A 25,064-nucleotide genomic window follows, 5' to 3' on the forward strand; every position below is an offset into this window, starting at 1 on the left:
AGTTTATCCCTTATGCAGAATTTCAAAAATGGATTTTCTAAAAATCCTTATGTGAAATACTAATGAAAATATTTTTTAGATCTGTTGACTATAACCTATTTGAAAAGAATAAAAGTATATAATTAAATAATTGAATTGCTTTAGTCCTTAACTATTTGATGCATGCTAGTATCATATTATGGCGCAAAGATGTTCCAAATAATTCTAAAATGTTAACTCCAACTTTAACCAGAAGTTGCACAGACTGACAATGTAATTCCAGACAACGTACAACACGCAACATCCAGTAGAAGAGCGGCCAAATATATTTTTATGAAAAATGTATCCGGCTAAAGCGAGAATCGAAGACTCACTTCGTGGCACATGTCCAGTTTACCTAAACTACGGGTAACCTCACTAACCGCATGACCACTACGTCAACATAATCATCGTTAATCCACGATGCCAAAGAATAATTTTACTATACAGCTCAAATTGAAGTCTCTGGGTCTTAAAATCATTCTAAATTCTAAATATTTTTTTTAACTAGTACGTTTATTTACTAGGCTCACTCGTGTGTGACACTTTACGGAGCCAAAAAATCAGTAATATTTGAATTTACATTTTAAACAGCAGTAGTTCTAGATTTGTATTGGGTACCAAATACTCGTGGCGGGCTCGAGGTTAATGGGTAAAAATTTCGATTGGAAGGAGCTAGGTAGGAAACTGGTTTCTGAAGCCTCCTTCAGATATTACTCTCGGAGGTTGACAAATCCTGGCTGGGCAGGGGCAAGTAGCACAGAAACAGGAGGATAATAAGACTGGGACACAATGGCTGGAAATTGTTTTGGTAAGAAGGGGATGGTCATATCAATCTCTAACATCAGACAAACAAAGGAATTCGTAGATCGCCTGCATGTTGGGAAGATCACGGGTTCCCAATACATCTCTTACTTCACGGAAGGGTTGTCTGCCTCGGGCCAATTACCCGGGCAATGCCAATCTACGTGATCGATGTCATCATAACCGGTTCTGCACCTTCATATATTGCTGTCAACGAGGTTTATTCTGTAGAGATTTGCGTCTAGCGAGTAGTGGTTGGACATAAGTCTTGACATCACACGAATGAAGCCCCGACTCACATCCAGACCTACGAATCACGCACTCTAAGAAACATATGGAATAATGGAATGTAACCACCGCCCAAGAGAATTACTTGTCCAATCGTTTTGCCAACTTAGAAGAGAACTCTGACGTACTAATGGGAAAAAATCATCATGTGAAATTCTTCTATCATAAATCTCGCCTTGTTGTGCGCCCACCTTTTCGAGATAGTCTGCCTTCTCATTGCCTGGGATTGAGCAATGTGAGGTGACCCATACAAAGGTAATCATATATGATCTTCCGACCAGCAAACTCATCTGCTCCCTTACCTTTGAAAGGAAATAAGATGAGTGACTACCTTGTTTCATCGACCGAATAGCCTCAATCGAACTGAGACTATCCGAGAAGATGAAGCAATGGTCTATGGGCATGTCGGAAATCATCCTCAATACGAAGTTGATTGCTGCTAGCTCAGCAACATAAACGGAACAAGGTAAAGTATTTCTGTTATTTTACATGTGTCCCAGATCATGACCTTGGAACTCTTCACAGGACATTTCAAGAGCTACATTTGAATCATGCTAGAATTTAATCATACTTCTAGTCTGGATTCTCTTCCAACAATCCAAACTTTTTCAATAACATTCTTGACGTTCTCTGCTGATCAATCTTAAATACGCATTCTCTTTACAAATCTATTCAAAATCCCTCTAACATTGCATAATTTCCTCAAACTTGTTTAGAATTACCACATGTTTGACAAATTTCCAGTAGAGCAAAACGCTAAAAAACTACAAGGGACAGTCCTATGGGGTTGTACGAAATGGTGACGTAGGACTACGTGGCCTTATTTAATAAATCTTACTTGTTAACTGCAGCAGGAGATTCGTTGCTAGACCGTCTAGCAGTATAGTTCGTTCGTTCGTTCGCTTCGCTAACGAGTTTTTTTTTTCAAGTTCGTTTTATTGCTACGTTCGCGTCGTGGAAGTGCCGTCATCGACAGGTGCATTGGCAAGTCTAATTGCACTTGCCAATAAACAAAGCATGGTACGCAAGCGTACTACTGCTCCTGCATCGGAGGGCCCTAGCAAGAAGACCCAAACGGATCCCAGCGCTGCTTCGGATGACGCAGCAAATCGGCTGCTACAGAGCAACCAATTCTCGGTGCTCGGAGTAGAAAATGGTGGTGGTGACGCCGCTGAAATTGCGAAAAAGATGATGAAGATGAAGGACGTCGCCCAGCTTAGGGATGAGCTGGCAAAACGCAAATTGTTCCCGCGATTCAAAATCTGTAGCGTTGGAACAAAGATCATGTGCTCCAGCCTACATCAGTACCAGTCGGTCGGTGACCTGCTGAAGAACAGCACAGTGCAGTTTTACACTCACGATTTGCCTTCGATGAAACCATTGAAGGTTGTTTTACGATGTCTGCCATCGTACGAAGCGGCTACCGTAAAAGATGAGCTGGTGAGGCTCGGATTGAAACCAGAGGCAGTCCACCCAAGGAATCGACGGCCTATGCCCAATACCAACTATCGTGACCAGCTATTTCTGGTCCACTTCATGAAGAGCTCTACCACCCCTGCTTCGCTGAAGAGCAACATACGTGACCTGTTTCAGGTCATTATCGACTGGGAATACTACAAGCCGGAACACCGTGATGTGACCCAATGCACAAGTTGCCTCTCCTTCGGCCATGGCACGAAGAACTGTCGTATGAAACCACACTGCGACAAGTGTGCTATGGCCCACTCGACGGCGACCTGAGCTCAAGCTGATGACACCGACCCGAAGTGCGTGAATTGCGGCGGAACTCACCGTGCCACTACTCGGGACTGTCCCAAGCGAACGGAATTCATCACCATGAGGAAGAAGGTGGCTACTAGCAACCAGCCAGGCCGGCATCGAAATAAACGTGCACCACCAGCGATCACGGACGAACAATACCCGGCAATCCATCCTCGTCGTCTGGTCCCAAATCTTCCACCGCTACCTCTCAACAACAGTCAACGAGCCGCCCCCTCAGCTCAGCATCGCCTCACTGCTGCTGCAGCGCTGCCAAATCAAGCTTCTGCCTCGGCGCCTGGACTATCGTATGCCCGTGTTGCCTCAGGTGACTCAGATGACGAATCTCCGTTAACATCAGAGGAAGTAGTAACGCTGGTTGCAGAGGTGATCGTAATTCTGCGCACCTGCAAGACTCGATCTGAACAGCTTCATGCTGCCTTGTCACTCGTCACTAAGTATGGACCGTGAAGCTATAAAAAATGCAAATTGGAACGCTCGCTCACTGACGAACAAGCATAGAGAGCTACTCGATTTCCTAAACACCAAGGAGGTCGACATTGCTATCATCACCGAGACGCATATGAAGCCCGAACTGAACGTATTCCTTCCCGACTACCGGCTCGTCAGACTTGATCGCACCTGCTCTGGAGGTGGAGGAGTGGCCATCGCTGCAAGACGGAACATCAGTTGCCGGCTGCTACCAAACTTCCAGCTGAAAACAATTGAAGCCATCGGAGTGGAGGTGAGCACATCACTTGGCCCAATCACCATCATCGCGGCCTACTGCCCCAAGCAAACCAACATCAGGGCAAGGTTGCAAAGACTCATTTCAGCTAAAATAATGCTTTTCGGAATAATAAAACCAAATTATGGTATGATGGCATGTTTTACTTGTAACTTACAAGAAGAGGTTACAAAGTATGCGTTGGAAACATAAAACCTGTAAATTTTGCTTTCTATGAGTCACAATCAGCGATTTGCTGATCGCTGAGTGAGTGAGTGAGTGAGTGAGTGAGTTTGTGAAAAATCGGTGATTGTGACTCTCATGAAGTGAAATAAACAGGTTTAATATGTCAAACGCATTCTTTGCAACCTCTTCTTGTATCCTACCAATTCAAAATTTGATCATGGCATCTAATTATTTCATAATTTAGAAAAACATTGTTTTAGCTGAAATGAGTCTTTGCAACCTTGCATCAGGGACGGGTCGTCAGTGACCCTCCGCAAAGACATCATCAAACAACACTGCGTCGACACAACCATCGACTACGATGTCCAACCGGGGTCGTCCGAAGATGTTGACCGGTGTCTACAAACCATCGAGGAGGCAATTTCCCAGGCCAGGGAACAACACGTGCCAGTATCCAGACAGGTGAGTAACACTCTGAACCTAGACAGCCCTACCAAAGATCTCATTAGACTCCGTAACACCATTCGTAGGCAGTACCAGCGTACTGGCCTGCCTAACTTGAAGACCAATTGTAATCGATTAACAAAGATCATTCAGGCCAGGATGGTGGATCTCAGAAATAACGATTTTGCTAGTAAGATCCGCTCTCTCCCAGATTGTGCTAAGCCCTTCTGGAAACTTACAAAAATTCTCAAAAACAAGCCTAGGACAAAACATCGTCAGCCATCATGAATCTGAGGTTGCTGAAAATGCAACCAATCTTCTTCAGACTCCTAACATTTTTCCAGAGGAATCCGAGATTACGGCTGACGAACTGTTGGCCTATATCAAATCATCTAAAAACATGAAGGCCCCAGGTTTCGACAACATCCTGAATCTGGAACTCAAACACTTGAGTTCCAGATTCTAAAACCATCTTGGCTACTTCCCCTCGTGTTGGAAGTCAGCTAAAGTCGTACCCATCCGGAAACCTGGGAAGGATCCGTCCTCTCCTTCAAGTTATCGACCAATCAGCCTTCTTTCAGGGTTATCAAAACTGTTCGAAAGAGCACTGTACCACCGGCTGCTAACATCTGCCGATGAAAACAACTTGTTACTCGAGGAACAGTTAGGTTTTCGGAAAGGTCGTTCGACCGTCCACCAGCTGACTCGAGTAACAAACATTATCAGACGGAACAAGTCTGTTTCGAAAACATCTGCCATGGCGTTGTTGGACGTTGAAAAAGCGTTCGACAATGTCTGGCATGATGGCCTGGTGTTCAAATTGCAGCAGTACGGTCTTCCAATCTTTCTAGTGAAGATCATAAACAACTATCTATCAGACAGGACGTTCCGAGTCTCTCTGAATGGCATCACATCGGATGCTTTCAACATCGGTGCTGGGGTTCCACAAGCATCCTTGGCCCCATCCTATTCAACTTGTTCACCTCCGATATGCCGGCTCTCCCTGATGGTGGATCGTTGTCTCTGTTCGCAGATGACACATCCATCGTCTACAAGGGTAGGGTCATCGGAGCTCTGACTGCCAAACTTCAGAGAGGCTTGGACGTCCTGTCTGAATATTTCAACAGCTGGAAGATCCGTATCAACGCGGCAAAGACCCAGGTCATTATCTTTCCACACTCTAAATCTCCTAGACTTGTTCCGTCGGAGAATAACAAGATCTGCCTGAACGGCACAGTGGTGGAATGGTCCGAAGAGGTCGTGTACCTCGGGCTAACACTAGACAGCAAGCTTCTTTTCAGGGCGCACGTTGACAAAACAAAAACCAAGTGCAACATCTTGATAAGATCGTTGTATCCACTTATCAACAGGAAGTCAACCCTGTCCCTGAAAAATAAGCTTGCTGTCTACAAACAAATCATCCTTCCTGTAATCGAGTACGGTATGCCAATCTGGGAGAGTTGCGCAAAATGCCATCACCTTAAACTCCAAAGGATCCAGAACAAGATCCTTTGGATGGTCCTAAACAGTCCCCCGCGGACTAGAAATTCTGAGATCCACCTCCTAGCTGGAATTTAGACATTAGAAGAACGGAGAGTATTCATCCTGGAAAGGTTCCGAGACACCTGTCTGAGATCAAATCATCAGATCATACGTGATCTAGCACGTTAGGTTAAGTTATACTCGTAATTAGGTAGGTTATCTACATAAGTCTCTCACAGTAATTTTCTCCAAAATTCGAGCGTGGGTAGGCACTAATAATTTTGATCATTTAAAAAAATCGGTATAAATCGGTATACAATTTTAAAAATCTTTACTCTGAGGAATCTTATCTGTATATCGGTATCTAGTTCGGAAATCGGTATAAATACTGATAAATCGGTATATCTGGCAACTCTGCATACAACAACTGCTTGATCATGCTATAAGATTATCAATCTCTTATAGTACGTTCAGACTGCAGAGTTATAACATGTTATAGCGCTATCTTGATGGTGGTTTCTTTGTTGCCATTATTTGACAACCGTTATAACATGTTATAACTCTCCAGTCTGGACAGCGTTTTAAACAATTAATAACTATTTAATTTGACATTTGGCTGCAAAATAATTTTCCCATAAGAATAGTTACAGAACTTTCCAAAAGTGCAATATGGAAAATGCTTAGAAGACAATGAACAAAAAGTTTGGTTTTCCCATAGTAATTTCCATATAAACTCCAAATGGTTTGTGCCAAGTCAGTTTCTTACCAAATGCGATTAAATTTTGAGAGACTAATCAGGACCTGATTTGGAACCGTTTGAGCACTTTGGAGCGAAATTTCAAATTTTGCATCAGTCTAATGCATACACTTTGTAACGAGATATTTCGTATTGGAGTGACTTGAACTATTTTTTTAGCTTGGAAAATCTTAGAGTCATGCTCCTATTTTAGACCGACCTTTCCAGAAAAGCTGGAATCAAGTCGAAAAAACATCCAGAGAAAGAAGAACGAAGCTCTTTTGGAGGAATTTAAAAGGAAGTTCTAAGGGGGACTTCCTAGATAAATAAAGAGAAACTTCTAGGGAAAATTCAAAGAAACTTCCGGAAAAATCGAAGTCGGGGAAAAAACTCCGGAAAAAGCTTATCAAGAAACGGAAGACGAAATAAACTTCTGGGAGAATTCGACGATACTTCCGGTAGAAGTTTAAAAGGATTTCCTGGAGAATATGAAAAAAAAAAACTTCTTGAAGTAGTTTTAAATAAACTTTTGAAGAAAGTCGGAAGCTTGTTCCGGTGAAAGTTAGAAGGTTTTCGGAACAGTCTAAAGAAACTTCTAAGAGAAGTTGGGCTAAAAATTCTGGAAGAAAGAGATTTTTGGGAGATTTCGAAAGAAATTTCCGGTGAAAATCAGTAGAATCTTCAAGGGAAAACAAAAAGTTAAATCGAAATAACTTACCGGGAGGAATTGTAAAATAACTCACGGACTAAGGTGGAAGAAAATTTCAGGGGAAAGTTTTAAGAAACTTCTAAGCAAAGATTAAACACCTTCAAAAAGTTAAAAAAAAAATAACATTCTGATCGACTTTTTTGGTGACATAACAGACAAAAGTATTTCCCGGTTCCCAGAATTTACCGTTATGAGCCATATATCCATTATGTTCGCCACAATCTGACTGAGTTTCTGGTAGGGAACATAAGATTTGAAGTTTGGGCTGTGTCGTTTGACGTGTAAACGATCAAATTTGAAATAGTGTCAAACGACACTACCCAAACGTCAAATCATATGTTCCCTACCAAAAACTCAGCCAGATTGTGGCGGCCATAAGCGCTCGTAAAATCCTGGATTAAAAACTCGGTATAAATTGGCATACAATTTAAAAATCGGTATCCTGAGGATCCTTATCTGTATATCTGTAGCAGGGGTTGAAACAGTTGACGTTTTTTACTACTCTCGCTTCGTTGTCGTGCGCGACAGTCTGTTTGTATTCGAACACTCATGCTCTACCGTCGTCTCTCTCACACAACACGAGCGGTAGAATAACATTCGAGCTAAAAGAAAATTATCAAAATAGCTATCATATGACATGTGTGATTTCGTTGTAATTCCTCAATTTGGTGTAAATCAAACCATTTCTGATCAGAAATATTATTACTAGGACATCATTGCTTGCTATTTTCAGAATTCACACAAGCACACCATCAGCAGCTCTTATTATGAGAAAAAAACAAAATACATACATTCGTGACGGTCTTCGGCGAAAGTGTCGTATGACAGAGCCTGTCATACGACATTTTAGTTTGGTACTGTACTATGATAGCTTGTTTTGCAAGTGTCGGAGGCAAAGGCAGTCAATTATCACAGAAAATGTGTCAACTACCGTGACTGATCTGTAGTTCAAAAATCGGTACAAATACCGATAAATCGGTATATCTGGCATCGCTGACTCAGCGTGCGCGAGTTAAAGTTTTGAACGTCGGAGGTTCTTTTAAAAAAAAAAGATCTACTCACTACTGCTGCTACCTAAAGACTTCTTTATTCAATCAATAATTCCTACAGAGAACCTAGCACTCGCGAAAAGTGTCCACTATGCAAGTCCGGAGTCCAATCGATCGCCCGATTGCGGAATGCTGATGAAGCTCGCTGCTGTTGCCGTTCTGTGCATCCGTCCTAGATGCTGACGAAAGCACCGACGATGGAATTTGCCAAGTGCGGTTGGCACCGGCGTTAACTCGCCCCTCCTTAGTGATGAACCTCCAGGGGCATCGTATATCCAAATGTAGATGTACTTAGGTTTCCGACGTTTTTTCCAGGTTCTGATTTTCCACGATGATCGTTAGTGTTTGGCATCGTCTCTAGTTTGATATTTGTTGTTCTGCGGGAGAAAATGCTGAGGAAAATAATGATACCGATTATGGGGAGGATGGTTATCCCTCCAAAAAGGGACCAGTGTGGGAAATGCAGACTGTAGCTTTTTAAACGGAGTAAGTCCAAGTCTTTCCGTGTTTCTGTTTGCAGTTTGTGGAGATGTTCCATAGTAAGGTTCAATATATGACTGTCCTTGGAAATAGCTATTCCGTCCAGATGAAGGTGGACCGGATTTCCAGCAGTGGTTCGAGTTCTGCCGGCATACGAAATGTTGTTGATTCGTATGGTGCAGTTCTCGTATCGAATCAGATATGATCCAGTGAGAATTCTTTCATTGGTGCTGCAATCTGATGATAGGGTGAAATTGCTCATTGAATTCACCAGTAAATAATACTTATCTATGGGAACAATCTCCTGCTGTATGGGATTTGATGAATAGTTGCAAATGGCTGGTCTCGCATCTATTAGGTTTGGTATGCATGTAGACTCGGTTACTTCAATGTCCTCAATTCGATAAATGATGGGTTCTAGGTTCTTGACGATAAATTTCTGTGTCGGATGGATCAGGAAAGATCTCTCTGTGGTGTGGATTTGTTGTTGGTTGTGGAATGTTGGGAAAACATAGATTCTACGAAAAGTTCTGGGGTCTAACTTCGGCATCTTGATGAATAATACGATCTCCTTGCGGTTGGTGGCGATTGCTGTCTTGGCATAGGTTACGACTTCGGAATTTGAGTGAACTGTAATATTTTCTCTCTCTAAATCTCTCCTAAACATTTCAATTTCATTTTTTGATAGAATTTTTTCATTTAATAATCCTACTTTTGCTAAGGCTATAGTATCAATAATGTTGTTTATTTTATCATTTAATTCCTTAAGGTTAAAAAGAATATTTATGGAATATAGTTCCGAAGTTTTTGAATTGAACAGTTGAATGGCATCTTTTGTTTTAAATACTGTCTCTTTTAACTGTAATGCCATTTCTCGGTTAATTTTTACTTGTATATTGTTATTTGCTACGAGATTGTTAATGGTTGAATTGATTAACTTTAAATCATCTGCGTCGGGGGATCCGGCAATAAATTTCCAAACTTTTCCTACTGCGTCCCAACGTTTCTGTCTCTTGGTTTGTAAAATAGTTCCTTGTGAGAGGTTTATGTCGTCAAATTTTTGGACTATCATATCTGTAAACTGAGTTTTTCCTACTTTATCAAATTTATCTCTCAAATCGGTTACATGGTGGTTCAAGATTTCTATGTTAAAATGATGTAGGTAATAATAGGAATGAATCTGAATTCTGCTAACACCTTGTTCGAAAACAAAAATTGGTTGATCTATCTTTTGTATTTGTAGCGTCCATGTTTGTCTCAATAGTATTGGAAGTCTGAAAGAAATGAAAGATTGGGTTTCGTCAGTCTAGTCGTCGTTTATATCTTCCTGATTTTTATGTCGTTCTTATGCACGCGTCGGCCGTCATCTGTTTTAATGGTACTTTTGTTAACTTCTGCAATTTTGATTTTTTTATAACGAGGGGTTGTCTTTACTCTCCGTCTAGTCTTTTCGTATGCGTTAATTCCTGTTTCAATGGCGGTATGTCTTGTCTTGCCATTGTGATATTTCAAGTCTTTAGTCTGAGTCTTTAGTAAATTTTTGTGTACCGTTTCAATTATATAAGAGCTCTGGGAACTTGGAATTACTACCTCGTATGGGGTGTACTTTGTAGAGGAGTGGATAGTATTGTTGTACTTAATTATAGAAATTTCCATTATCTGTTTCGGTTCCTTTCCGGGGTTTTCAGCTTTGGTGATGCGATAGATTTCTAATAAGGTCGAATGAAATCGTTCTACAACGCCATTCATTTCGCTTCTACCTGTAGCCACAATGTAAGGCGTGATCTTATTAATGTTATAGAAATTCACTAGCTCCCCGGTCATAAATGACTTTTCTTGATCCATTACTAGCGTCTCAGGAAACTTGAATTTCGATAACACGTCTTTCACAGCCGGTACAAGGTCTATGGCAGCTCTGGACTCAATCAGACGAGCTTGAGCATATTTAGAGAATTTATCGACATATGTTAGATATTGTAAATTGTCTATAAAAAGTACATCAATATGGGCTATTTGGAAAGGGTTGTTTGGTACTGGAGTTTTCTGAATAGGGAAACGTATAGGTTTTCTGTCATATTTGTTTTCATAACAGATCTGACAGTTCTTTATAAAATCATGCAGTTTTTGAGAAAGTTTTGGATAGTAAAACTTCCTCAAAATTTGCCTTTTATTTTCTTCTGCGCCGCGATGCGCACGATAGTGTTCTTTATATATAAGATCCCATTGTTCGTTCTCATCTTGGACGTCTTGTAATTGGCATTGAGTAAAACGGATTTTTAACAACTTTTTATTCCCGAAGTGAGCTTTATACACTTCTTGTATTTTCCCCATTATCTCTTCTGTCGTTAAGAGTCCGTTTAACTTATTTATGTCAAAATTGTTCTTTAATACCTGTAAAAGAGAACTATCATTAATTTCGCTAATAAATACATTTATTCGAGTAAATTTGTCAAAGGGGTGCTCCATTGTGACTTTATCAGGTCCTTTTTTCAGGATGACCTGATGTCTGAACACATTTATCGGTGCCTCTGTAGATTTAATGTAAAAGTGGTCACTGTTATCTGCTGAGTGTTGCGTAGCTGTCATTGAGCACACTATACGGCTGAGAGCGTCTGCTACCACGTTGCTCTTGCCGGGTTTATACTCTATGGTATAGTCGTGTTGCTCTAAGTATGATTTCATTCGTTTTAATTTGAAATTGGAATTTTTCGATGAAAGCGCATAGGTTAACGGCTGATGATCAGTTAGAATCTTTACCTTACTTCCATATAGATAATTTTGAGATGATTTTAGTGCCCAAAAGATTGCAAGCATCTCTTTCTCTGGCACAGAATACTTCTCTTCCGATCTTGAAAGTGTCCTGGAGGCAAAATGGATGGGTTTGGTCTGAATGGATTAGTTGAAACCATTCTGGGTGACGGAAAATAATTTTGGGACTGATTCATAGGGTGTCTTCTTGGGGGGAGAGGAGGAGGAGGTAAAAGCATCCTAGGTTGATTTTGCACTCTAGATGGTAATTCTGGGAGAGCTCGCGGTTTTGGTACGGGTTGTCCAGAAAATTCGTTTCTGCATGGTGCGGAGCGAATGTCCATGTTATGGTATTCTACGCAGAAATTGTAGGCTTGGCTTAACGTTGCTGGACTTGTACTTTTTAACAGTATGCTTAGAGGTTTATCCAACCCTCTTATGAAAGCATCTAAGGCCTTCTCCCGGAAATAATTAATATGGGTTGCTGCATTTAATTTCAGCACATCATCTGTCTGTACCTGTGCAATAATGAGTGACAGGAGTTCATTCACCCTACTGTAATATGTATTTAAGGGTTCGTTATTTGACTTTTTTATTGAAGTCAACTGATAGTCTAAGGTTTTAACGTCCCTCTGATCTCTATAATATAAAATAAGGGCGTTTTTAATCTCAGTCCAATTCGTGGTAATGTTATTAGCATTAATAATGTCGGCTGCCTCGCCTTCAATTTTCCTACGAATTGATCTCTCTAAAATGTTAATTTGTGTTGGTGTCGCACCGTTATCTCGGTACGTGCGAAAAATTCCTTCCACGTCGGAAATCCAGTCAATAAGTTTTGTGGGATCGCCGTTGAATGGTCTTACATCCCGCACAAAATCTGGTACTTTGCCCAAATCAATAAATTGCTGCGGGGTCATATTTGGGACCGCTCGAGCATTTTCATTAGCCATTATGTCTCTGAAATATAAATCCACTCTTGCCTTTTTGAAAATTTTGGCAAAATTAATCCACACGAAATATGAGAAAAAAAATTCACTAGCGTTTCTGAAACGGTTTTACGTATGTTTTTGCACAAGTAAAAAAAAAATATCACATAAAAACACTTAACACTTCACTTTTAAATTTTCATCGGATTTTAACTTTTTCACTTAGGTTAGAAAGAATGTTGAGGTTTACTTACATAAAGATTGTCAACATCTTCCGTTGAACTTTTGAGGATGATTTTGGGATGGTCTTCGCTGGGAACTTCTGCCTGTGGAGAGAAACCAGGCAGTCACTTCGGGGTTGTCCTGTTTGCTGCGATGCTACTGGGGGCCCTGATGACGATCGAGCCGGATGGCTACGGTGTCCTGATTCCTGCTTTGGTTGCTACGGTGGGGCTCGTGGTACCCGTTTGTGATAGGTGCTTGGCTCCTTGGACCAATCGCTGGAATCTGTGATATTCCACTTTTGAGGATGTTTCGCACTAGCACTGAGTTTACGATTTTTACTGCGGAACTTATACGATTTCCACTTCGGCAGGTCCCTATTCGGGCGCCAGTTAAAGTTTTGAACGTCGGAGGTTCTTTTTAAAAAAAGATCTACTCACTACTGCTGCTACCTAAAGACTTCTTTATTCAATCAATAATTCCTACAGAGAACCTAGCACTCGCGAAAAGTGTCCACTATGCAAGTCCGGAGTCCAATCGATCGCCCGATTGCGGAATGCTGATGAAGCTCGCTGTTGTTGCCGTTCTGTGCATCCGTCCTAGATGCTGACGAAAGCACCGACGATGGAATTTGCCAAGTGCGGTTGGCACCGGCGTTAACTCGCGCAGCTAACCACAGCAAAACAAAATCTTTCCTGAATCGCAGATTGCGTCGCCCCCCTTGGAAAGAATAGTAAGTTTCGTAACAAAAATAATATATATTTTTCATATTCATTTTCAAGAGATAACTTCAATTATGTCGAAAATAACATTCGTACCGATCCGAGAAAAATAAAGTTTTGTATTGATGACCGAAAATTTATTCCTATTTCCAATTAATCATACAAAGCAGATCGCTAGCTTCATACTAAAAAATACTGTTTTTTTAGTCAAAAGTTATTATACGTCGTTTGGTGGCCTCCTAATGTTACTTAAGTCAAAATGTATTTACCAGGATATTCGGGAGAATTAACCACTTCATTCGAGCAGATAAAATGACGTTTACTACCATTCGAACTTTGAAATGACACATTATTTTGAGATTTTTTCTTCTAGACCTCGAGAAAAGTGGCCAACATTTGTGCGTTTCATAAAAAAATAGAAATTAGTTGGTCCAGTTTTGTGAAATCGCTGGTAGAAAGTCACGCCAAAACTGCTTGAAAAAGTGGTCAATTACCAACCACGTCTCCTTACTTGCAGCCCATCCATCATTTTAGGACCACCGAGATCATCTTAGCAACAAACAGTTCGATTTATCACTTTAATAATGCTGCTCTGTTACTTAAGACAAACGGCATCTCCATAGAAATCAGGTGACTCTCGGGGTGACTTAAGTAACATCGAAAAATATTTTTATCGGAAGGTTATTACGTCAAAAAGCAATTTGACTGGTAAATAAATTTAAAAATGGGATGTGATGCTATATTCGGACAGTAATGGGCCCATACATAAATTCAGCAATTGACTAAAATTTCAATAGCGACCAAAAATATCCATCAGTACCGTCCCAATGACGCGTTCATCTAGATAAAATTGATAAATAGCAGATTTTTAGCGATGTGTCCAACTTTGGATCCATAGGCCAACATTAGAGCCGTTTCCCCTAGATAGTGTAATAGCAGGAGCTTCGATTGACACTGATAGCTTGACTTTGTTTACCTTTGTTACTTTCGACGTAATGAAAACTTGCTCTTGATTCATTCAATAATAAAAAACGGCAAATTCGAAAAAATGATAAATTCTCCAGCAACAAGTGAAAAGAGCCTATGTACCCAATGTACACAATTACTTTAAACGTCGATTGCGCACGATTCATAACACACTCACGCAATATAATTGAACCATCTGATAGAGCAAATTCCCTCAACCAAATGCTGCTGAATAAGTATTATTCCGAATAAAAAAAATGTTGTTTAAAGCCATTGTTAACCTTTGAAACATAGGCCTTTTTCCCATGTTGCTCTGAAGATTATTTCCAGTCGTTGAATTAAAACCAAGCAACATTTTTCAAGCCAATCCAATAAGAACTGCACACAACCAAACGCACCCCGTTCAACAACGAACCAAAGCGGAACAAAACAAAAACACACATGCCCTCTCTCTTTCTCACTCACGGCCGCAGATTCCTATATGAATATCGTTTTCCACTCAACCCACCATCTCGAAAACTGCATCACGCTCCCTCCTCCCCCCGCCAGCCCGCGCGCACATCATTGCATCGCGTTCGGGTGTTTTATCACCCATCCTGCTCCCGCTTTCCAATCAGATCTTCTCGCTCTCAGTTGCAAAGATGGCGACAACTGCTGACAGTGTTAGAGATTTTCCTGTGTGATAAAATATAGAGTTCCCCTTGGAGAAAACAAAACCCTTGGAAGAGTTTGGACTGTGCAGGGTCGTTTGGAGTTTCTCGACCCAGGAGTCGAATTTTCCCACTGGTAGAACCAGCGTTGTGTGTAGTGTCGTGTAGTGTATAGTGTACTTAAGGATATTCCCGCATCGATGAAGGTAAGCTTTTCCCAGGCTCCCCACCAGTGAATATAGCCAGTGCTAGGTACAAAAGGATACTGAAAAATAATACTTAGATCGCAAAAATACCCCCCCTGGATGTGCGCGCGTTTGTGAGTGGATGGCCGGGGCCAGGGGGGCAGGTTGTCCTGTGTTCCCTGAGATCTGTGGTGGTGGTGGTGGCACGAGGCACGGCGATGCGAAGCGTGCTTCAATCTTTGAACTTTCTCCTTGTTATGGTGCAGATCATATTTATAAATGTGTTGTTTTGAATTTTGCTTACAAAAAAAAAGAACTTCTGGGCAATATCGCTACGCTGAGTAATCCTCTGGACCAGTGCCAAATGGGATAGAAGAGAACGAAAATCAAACACACTTCGTCGACGATCGGTTGATCTTCCGAGGGGTGGACATCCGAACGGGCGAGTGAGTCTTTTGTTTACCAACTCTCGATCATAGCGTCAGTGAAAATAACAACCGGCTCGGGGAGGACTTTTGGTCCAAAAAAATTGTGTGTACGTCTTATTTATAGGTGATTTATTGAAGCTCTCCGAGTCTCGTTGTTGGTCGGTATTGTTAGACTGCTGCCCTGTTGTTTCCGTCGACACATGCCACTCGTGGGATGTGTGTACCTAATACTTGCCACCTGTGTTGTGCTCGATGATGGTTGTTTTGGCTGATTTCTTCAGTGTACGTCTTTCTTTAGATGCTGCTGCTGCTGCTGCTGCAACTACACATTACATTATCACACTTTGGCAATGTTGTTGTTGGAGACGGAAACATTCTATACATTCTCTGTGCGAATCTATTAGTGTATGGATATCGCAGAGAGCGAGAGAAAGAGAGAGAATGCAACCGGGCTTAGGCGCATGCGCCCCACGTGCAAACGACCGTTCGGTCGGTTGTTAACGCGCATTTTCTGTTTACAGTGTAGCGCGACCGGATTCATACGAGTCACGTGCGGATACGCACTATGGGTTTCGGAGGATTCTTCCGAGACCTGGGCATCATTGCGGTAGTCGAAACGAAGCATTTTTTGTATGAACGCTTATATGGAGAAGTCTTGGACCGTGTTTGGACTTCCACAATGAGGGCCCTGATTTTATGGAACCCCCTGAAACGAGGTCCAGTTCTTGATGCTGCCGAAAATACTTATGGCGGTAAGTTCCATCGAGGATAATACGCCAATCTCGAATTATCCTCGGTAAGCACCATGCCGTATTATCCTCAATTTTAATCTTGGATTTAGTTTTAATGAGCCGATTTCGACGTATTAGGGAAAATCCGTGATTTTCGAAAAGTACCGTAGGCAAACAAAAATCTTCACTCACCGATCATACACACACATATGCACAATAGACTGATGCAAAATTTGAAATTTTCGCTCCACAGTGCTCAAACGGTTCCAAATTGGGCCCTGATTAGCCTCCCAAAATTTGAACTCATTTAGTGAGAAACTGACTTGGCACAAACCATTTGAAGATTATATGGGAATTACTATGGAGAAACCATAATTTCGGTTCATATCTATCTCAAAATTCACCAGTTCACTCTACTTTAGAAAATAATATCTGAGCTTGTTGAAAATTTTCTCAGCTACAACTTTGTTCAAGACCACTTTTCGATCAAATGTAAGGAACAAAAGTTATTAATGATTCAAGTTACTGATGTCTTATGATTATGCTCAATCAACTGTTCAGCAGGCAACATTGGTGTTTATGGCGCGTAGAATAGAGGACAAAAATCATAGTTTCTTTTTAAATGAGTTTAAAATTGCGGAGGCTAATCAAGACCCGATTTGAAATCGTTTGAACACTGTGGAGCGAAAATGTCAAATTTTGCATCAGTCTATTGCACAAGCAACAAAATGACATTTTCATTCGTATGTTTAAGCTGTTGCCGGTGGTGTATTGGTAAGCGTGACTGCTTTCTCATCCCAATGGGTCTGGTTCAATCCCAGCCTTCAGAAGGGAAGTAAAGGGTGATACGGTCAAAATTTGGTCAATATCAACTTGACGTATTTCTTTCAATTTTGCATTTAAAAAACCTGAACACCCCTCATTTTGAAGGTGTGTGTGTGTAGAATGTTGCTCCTATTTTGATTTTGGAATTCACTCTTCAGTTGTCAAAATGCCGTCCAAGCAAGAAGAGCAGCGTATCAAAATTTTGCTCGCGCATCGCGAAAATCCGAGCTACTCGCACGCAAAGTTGGCAAAATCGCTAAAAGTTGCCAAATCAACCGTTACAAATGTAATTAAAGTGTTTGGGGAACGTTTGTCGACAGCCAGGAAGTCTGGATCGGAGGGAAATCGAAAACCGGAAGCCGCTGAGACGAAACCCTAACCTCTCTCTCCGAGATGCCGCAAATAAGCTGGGTGTATCGTCTACAACCGTGCATCGAGCCAAAAAACGAGCCGGACTATCGACTTACAAGAAGGTAGTGACTCCAAATCGCGATGATAAACAAAATACGACGGCCAAAGCGCGATCCCGGAGGCTGTACACGACGATGCTGACGAAGTTTGACTGCGTGGTAATGGACGACGAAACCTACGTCAAAGCCGACTACAAGCAGCTTCCGGGACAGGAGTTTTATACGGCAAAAGGAAGGGGAAAGGTAGCAGATGTTTTCAAGCACATGAAACTGTCAAAGTTCGCAAAGAAATATCTGGTTTGGCAAGCCATCTGTACCTGTGGCTTGAAAAGCAGCATTTTCATAGTTTCCGGGACTGTCAACCAAGAAATTTACGTGAAAGAGTGTTTGAATAAACGTCTGCTGCCTTTCCTGAAGAAACACGGTTGTTCCGTACTGTTTTGGCCGGATTTGGCATCTTGCCATTACGGTAAAAAGGCCATGGAGTGGTACGCCGCCAACAACGTGCAGGTGGTTCCCAAGGACAAGAACCCTCCCAACACGCCAGAGCTCCGCCCAATTGAGAAATACTGGGCTATTGTCAAGCGGAACCTAAAGAAGACCAAAAAAACTGCTAAGGGCGAGCAGCAGTTCAAGGCAAACTGGCTTTCTACGGCGAAGAAGGTGGACAAGGTGGCTGTACAAAATCTGATGGCAGGGGTCAAGCGTAAGGCCCGGCAATTCGGATTTGGAAAAGCGGAAGCCTAACTGAATATTTTTCCTGAATTTTATACTAATTGAACTTGAAAAAGAAATTTAATTTGATTTTTTAAATAAACGATTTCACCGATTTACACGCGTTTTCCCTTGACCAAATTTTGACCGTATCACCCTTTAAAGCCGTTGGGCCCCCGGCCCGTGTGTGTTGATAGGTGCGATATCCTACGCAGGTGTGGAAGCTACACTTCCCTTGCATGCGATTGTCGTCAATGGTTGACATTCGATATCCGTCGGTGATTGGCACTAGATTTAAGAATTAAGAGATTCTTATTTTTACTAAAACTTATTCACGTGCAGCTGTTCCGACTGAGGTTTCGGCAAATATATCTTTGAGATAAACCTGCCAGGAGTTGTACTACAGTTTTTTCGTCAATCAGAACGCTTTTCCGAGGCACGTCAGTGATAATGTGGTTATTCGGACAAGTTCTGCAAGTACCTCCACTGGCAGACAAAGATGATACCGTAGATCGACAGGTCAAGCTGCTGGAGATGCTTTTCTTACCCAAGTATTAGCAGCAGCAAGCACTGTAACCGGATCAATTGGCGAGAAAGTTTCACATTTTTGTTTTGTTTGAATGTTGTCAGCGATAAAGGATAAATGTGCTGCATAATAACGGTATTTTCGATTCAAAATGGACTTTCTCGGAAACGACGATCAAAATCTACCGGATGTGATTTGTATGTCGAAAACGACGATGAAATGCAGCTTGGTTCAATTGAGCATTTTTCACATGATATGAAGTTCTAATGAGCAAGGTAAAGACAGAATCATCTTCGTCGTCTATAATCATCTCAATAATCTGCTCAAGGCAACCGTGTACGAACTGTCGTCGGACATGCAGCCTTCTTTGCCCGCAAGTATGACACAGGTTCCACCAACGTCTTTGAAGTGTGTCCGGATTCTGGTTATCAGAATCTTTACAGACCTGGTCTTCCGAAAAAAAGTTCAGTGAACTTCCGACGGGAAATTCCAAAACTTTACGAGCATTTGTTTAGAAGACTTCCGAAAAGAAGTTCAGTTCAGATATCTTTCGAGGAAAAATTCAGAGAACTTCCTAGGCAGAAGTTCATAGAAATTCCAGCGGATCTCTGGAGAGAAGTTAAGAGAACTTCCGACTATAAATATAGAGAACATCGGGGAAGAAATTCAAAGAACTTCAGAGGAGAAGTTCAGAGAACTTTCGAAGAGAAGTCTGGAGTACTTCCGATGAGACAGTCAGAGTAATTTTGAGGACACATTCGGAGAGCTTCAGAAGATATCAGGTAGATCATTCCTAAGATCTTAATGTAAACAAGTATCTTAATGAGATCCTTTGGATTCACACTGAATTTGTAAAATTTTCTAAGTTTATGAACAGCTAAACATGACCGTTACATGTAGCCATGTAGGAAGATATTAAAATTGACAAATTTTATTTTTTATCATTAAATGAGGTTTGATTAATGAAGTCTGTACAAATCTGGAATAAACTAACTTATTTTGAATTTTCCACTGATATTTAAACTTTTACCGAACCGTTGCACAGTGGTTCAAACCTACCGAAAACGTGCGTTTTTTTTATTTTGGGTATGTAAACGTCATTTTGGAAGGGTAGTGTCTTTAGAGAAGTTGTTAGATACTTTGTAAGCTTTGTTTTGAAGTAAGTAAAATTAGGATCTATCCACCTAAAAGGGCAATAAAAAATTCAAATTTTGTAAACATGCTCAAAAGTGGTTGGCATCTTCAGCAAAGTTGTAGATAATGCAAATACTAGCAACTTTGCTGAAGATGTCAATATCGTATACTCAATGTATGATGAGTTAACTGACGTTTTTATGAAAACTTCCTCAAAAATCATTTTTTGTTAGAAAAAATGTTCAAAATTTTATTTTAGCAGTACAATTTGTTCTAAAAAGTTGTTGATATCATCAAAACACGCATTTTACTAGAAAACATTAAGTTGTTATAATGAACCTATCAAAAATTATTCAATATTTTAACATATAGCTTTTTCGGCTTCACATCATGATCCTAGCAAGCCATGATAAAAAACGTTTAGCTGGCGCATCAACACAACAATGTGCTTATGAAATTGGCTTTACGTGAGGTGCTTAGAAGAAAGTGAATTGTGAAGTGCAGCTTGCAGCTCAGTTCGGTTGAGATTTGTCAAATTTAATTCAGTATAACAAGACCGCTGATGGAAAACGATTTATTGAAAATGGAGTCCGAAAAACGTTTGACTTCGTCAGGTAACGGGTGGCAACTAAAATTTTGGATTTTTTTCGAGGCCTCTGTGCTCAACAACAAACGAGCTCAAAGAGAAATAAGAGTGTGTATGTGTTGGCTCTCTCTCTCCTCTTTCTGCTAGTATTTTCTGTTTTGTTTATGCTTGCTCAGTTTTGCTCAAAATGCCGTCGAAACAAGAAGTATTTCGCGAGCGCGTTGTACAGTTCTACGGACTGCACAGAAATCTCGGCAAAAAGTATACGGTACAACATTTTAAAAGCGAAAATGTTGCGGCTTCGACTGTTTACCATATCCTAAGATCCCCAACAACTGCTCGCAAGCAAGGTAGTGGAATACCAGCCAAAATTATGGACGCAAAAAGACTTCGTTCTCTTTCTCGTGCCCTCTGGTTTGGCAATCAATCAATATGTGTACCAGAACGAATGTTTGAAGAAAATTTTGATCCCGTTTCTACAAAAACATCATGCTGATGGACAATACGTGTTTTGGCCGGATAAAGCGTCATCGCATTACGCCAAAAAACACAATCGTTCCTGAATACCCATTCGATCCCATTTGTACCCAAAAACCACAACCCGACAAATCTGCCTCAGTGTCGCCCAATCGAAGATTTCTTCGGGGTTTTGAGCTCCTTGGTGTACAAAAATAACTGGAGTGCCACGAATTGCAAACAGTTGATTAGTAGAATCAAGAGATGCATTCGCAAAGTTGACATGAAGGCCGTACAACGCTCCTGTTCCGACATCAAACGGAAGTTTCGCCAAACATCCGATTACGGACCGTTTTCAAATGTCCACTAATTTTTTTTCAACAATGGACAATGTATCTTTAATTTCAATAAATCAGATCTTCTTCAAGTATGTTTGTCTTTTTTTGACAGCTTGAGAAAGAAATTCCAAAATTTTAGTTGCCACCCGTTACGTTCGTATTTTTATTTTTAATGCCTTCCCTAATAAAAAATAACCATAAACGAACGATAACCCAAATCATTGAACTATTCCACAAATGGTTTGGATGATACCCAGAACACGTCGTTAAGCAAATTAACCATACAATTTTTATTAGGGTTGTATTGATGGCTGCTTGAACATGATGAGATGCTTCAAGATAATTTGTTTTATATAGAATGTATCGACAAACATGAGTTGTTTCACTTATGGAAAGCCAATGGAGCACCTAAAACTAAGTGTCTTTCTGTGGATCAACATATTTTGAGCAAATTCGACATCGATGCCGACCTCATGCCAGAGGTTCATTCAAAGGTATTTGAAATCGCAGAGAATCTGTGCAAATACTTTAAGAGGCTGTGGGATAAGCACAACCGAACCTTGAGCAATGTTTTCGAGCAGAACGTTTACTACTTTAATTACCGGAAGCAATTATGAATGAACTTCCGTCTACATCTAACGGTGTTAAGCGTGGTCGAAAGCCGTTGTCTTTTGATGACTGTATCGACGCAACTACGCAACTCCGATGAAATTACGATCGTGCGGGAGAAGTAACGAAGCTACTGTTGTCCGGAATGCCACGTGTACGACACCTACTCGGGCCAAACGGATGCTTTCAACTCTGCAAGGCTAATGCCAGCCCAAGATCATGACTCAAATAATGAGGCATTGGCATTGATTTTGGATGCTAATTTGACAAAATCTCAATACCTTAAAATGAGACATGGCGCAAACACGAGAAATGCTAAGTTGTATCCGAACTACCACGAAATATTGTCTGCTAAAAAAAAGCTTGCTACCCAGATAGCGATGCCATCACCGTTACCGAAGACGTTGTCGAAGTGAAACTTCAAGAATTGTTGGACCATACTGCAGCAAGAATTATCGAAGCGAATACTTCAAAGCTTGATGAATTTTCTGAAAGTGAACTGCTCGACGTCGTGCTTACCGTTAAATGGGTGTTTGATGGCAGTTCCGGTCACGCCGAGTATAAGCAACGATTTGACTGCAATGATGCAGCTAAATCGGATTCCAACATGCTCATTACATCTATTGTCCCCATTATTGCTCGAAGCGGCGAGAAGTGCCTTTTTCAGAACCCTCGACCGTCTTCAACACGCTTCATATTAAGTTCCTAACTGAAACAATTGAGGTATCGGTTAAAGAAAACGACTACATAGAACAACAGATTTCGGATTTGCAACCATTGAAGCTGACGACAAACGGGAAGAATATCGTTGTCAAATATGATATGCTCATGACAATGGTAGACGGAAAAGTGTGCAACTCGGTAACGTCTACAAAATCTTCCCGAAGGTGCTACATTTGTGGTGCCACGCCTATCCAAATGAACGATCTCTCCAAAATACATCGACGCCCAACAAACAAGGATAATTTTCGATTGGGTCTTTGCACATTACATGCATGGATACATTTTTATGAATATTTCCTTCACATCTCGTATCGTTTGGATATCAAAGAAATGGCAAGCCAGAGGAGCTGATAATGAGGCAATGCGACAGAGGAAGAAACAAATACAAGAACGGTTCCGCGTGGAAACAGGATTGATCGTCGAAAAACCTCGTTCAGGAGGATCTGGAACTTCGAATGACGGAAACAGTGCACGCCGCTTCTTCCAGAACTGGGAGAAGTCAGCTGAGATCAACGGATTGAACCCTGCATTGCTATATAGATGCAAAATAATACTAGAAGTTCTGGCTTCGGGATTGGAAATTGACTCTCAAAAGTTTGAAGAGTATTGTTTTGAAACGGCAAGAGAATTAATCAAGAATTAGCCCTGGTTTTATCTCCCGGTGACTGTACACAAAGTTCTTATGCATGGATCCCAGATCATAAGCCATTTTCTTGTGCCAATTGGGCAATTGTCGGAAGAGGCCCAAGAATGTCGGAATAAGGACATTAATATATATCGATTGGACCACACACGAAAATTTTCACGGACAGCAACAAACACAGACCTGTTAAATCGGCTCCTAGAATCGTTTGATCCCCTCATCTCCTCGTTAAGGGCACTTCCTGACAAAAAACAAATGCCACTGTCAGAAGATGCCAGATCTCTTCTTCTTGATTCAGCTTATTCCAATGCTGGTGACAGCGACGAGGACAGCATTGATACTGGAACCGATGATGAACGCTGCTTATTTTCAATGTATCTTTCATTTTAGTTTTTTTTTTCTTAATTTATGATTTCAGGACTAATCGACACAACATACGTTAATCTATTCTGATGATAGATGGCATTTTTTTCAAGTTCACTGATGCATTAAAAATATATTATCCATATAAAGAGACACACAAACGTATTTTATTTAATGCTGAACGTTTTTAATTACAATGTATCACACATAGTCGATTTGATAAGCACATTGTTGTGTTGATGCGCCAGCTAAACGTTTTTATCATGGCTTGCTAGGATCATGATGTGAAGCCGAAAAAGCTTTACAGTGTTGTTTGAATGAAAGATGACGTGTTGTAGAGGTTGGATGTTGTTGGTAGTATGGTAAATGTATTTCTAACATGCCAAGCGTAGAACCTATCAGAACCTAATGAAACCGCTTGTATTTTGTAGTTCAAAGGCATACTTTTTGTATGAAGATGGTTTGGCTTGCCCGTATTTGCCCGTTCTCCAGATATTTTGCGTAGAAAATGACCTATTTTTATGTTAAAATATTGAATAACTTTTGATAGGTTCATTATAACAACCTAATGTCTTCAAGTAAAATGCGTTTTTCTTGAACAAATCATACTGCTAAAATAAAATTTCGGACGATCTCTTAGCTTTTAGAAAGTTTTCTAAACGACTTGGAAAATTCTGGTCATTAAGGATGTTTTTCAAACATGAAGAAAGTTCCCTAAAGTTTTCAGAAACAATCTGAAGAAGTTTATTAATCAAAAACGCTTAAATTGTATTGGCGAGATTGGCACCTACGGCTAGCTTGGCATTTAGCTGGATCTCAGTGAAAAAAAGGCGAAACTCAGATTTTTGAAAAAGAGCATTTGGCTGAGATCTGAGTAAACAAAGATAAATTTTACTATGATCTCAATTAAAGCGAATGCAAAGCTAGATTGAGCATGTATGAAAAGTTATTGGAGCTTTCCGAAAGTTTTATGAAGTTTAATTTTTAAGAAGATAGCTCTAGATACAGCCGAAAAGTTCTGAGGTCTTTCGAAAAGCTATGCTCATTTGCTACAAGATCTAGCGATATCCAAGGATTTCTGCTCAAAGTTCTAGTAACTTCCAAAAAGCTCTGGGATTTTCCGAGAAGTTCTGAAGACTTCCTAGAAGTCCAGAGAACTCCCAAGAAATTCAGCAAAGTTCAGGGGACTTCCGAAAGTATCATGTAAAACCAGAAAAGTTTAATGATTTCTGGGCTTCTTGGAAGTTTTTTGAAGCTAGTCCATTGGCGCAATCTATTACACAAATCAATAGTACGAATATGCCATGTCGCTTTGGCTTGGCACAGAGGCACTACTGTCCGAAACGAATACTGGTAACATACAAGCCCGGGAGCTCAGTTGCAAAAGTAAGACCGTAGCTTTCGAACACAAATGTACCAATCCGTGTCCGTGCTGGGCCTGAGTATGGAAGTGAACCCCAGGATCTTTTTCCTAGCCA

At 40.8% G+C, this 25,064-nt stretch overlaps 1 protein-coding gene across 1 annotated transcript in view; it reads left to right on the forward strand.

Annotated features, from left to right (window-relative positions):
- The first annotated feature begins 14,913 nt into the window (after positions 1-14,913).
- Positions 14,914-25,064, forward strand: part of enc (encore) — a 207,595-nt gene continuing 197,444 nt past the window's right edge. The window contains exon 1 of the mRNA XM_065226065.1: positions 14,914-15,121. The gene's annotated coding sequence lies outside the window, so the exon portion shown is untranslated. The remainder of the gene's footprint in view (positions 15,122-25,064) is intronic.

The sequence above is a fragment of the Ochlerotatus camptorhynchus genome, unplaced genomic scaffold (assembly GCF_037179485.1).
Source record: "Ochlerotatus camptorhynchus isolate MF236.1 unplaced genomic scaffold, CSIRO-AGI_Acam_v1.1 ptg000244l, whole genome shotgun sequence".
In the NCBI taxonomy this organism is placed as follows: domain Eukaryota; kingdom Metazoa; phylum Arthropoda; class Insecta; order Diptera; family Culicidae; genus Ochlerotatus; species Ochlerotatus camptorhynchus.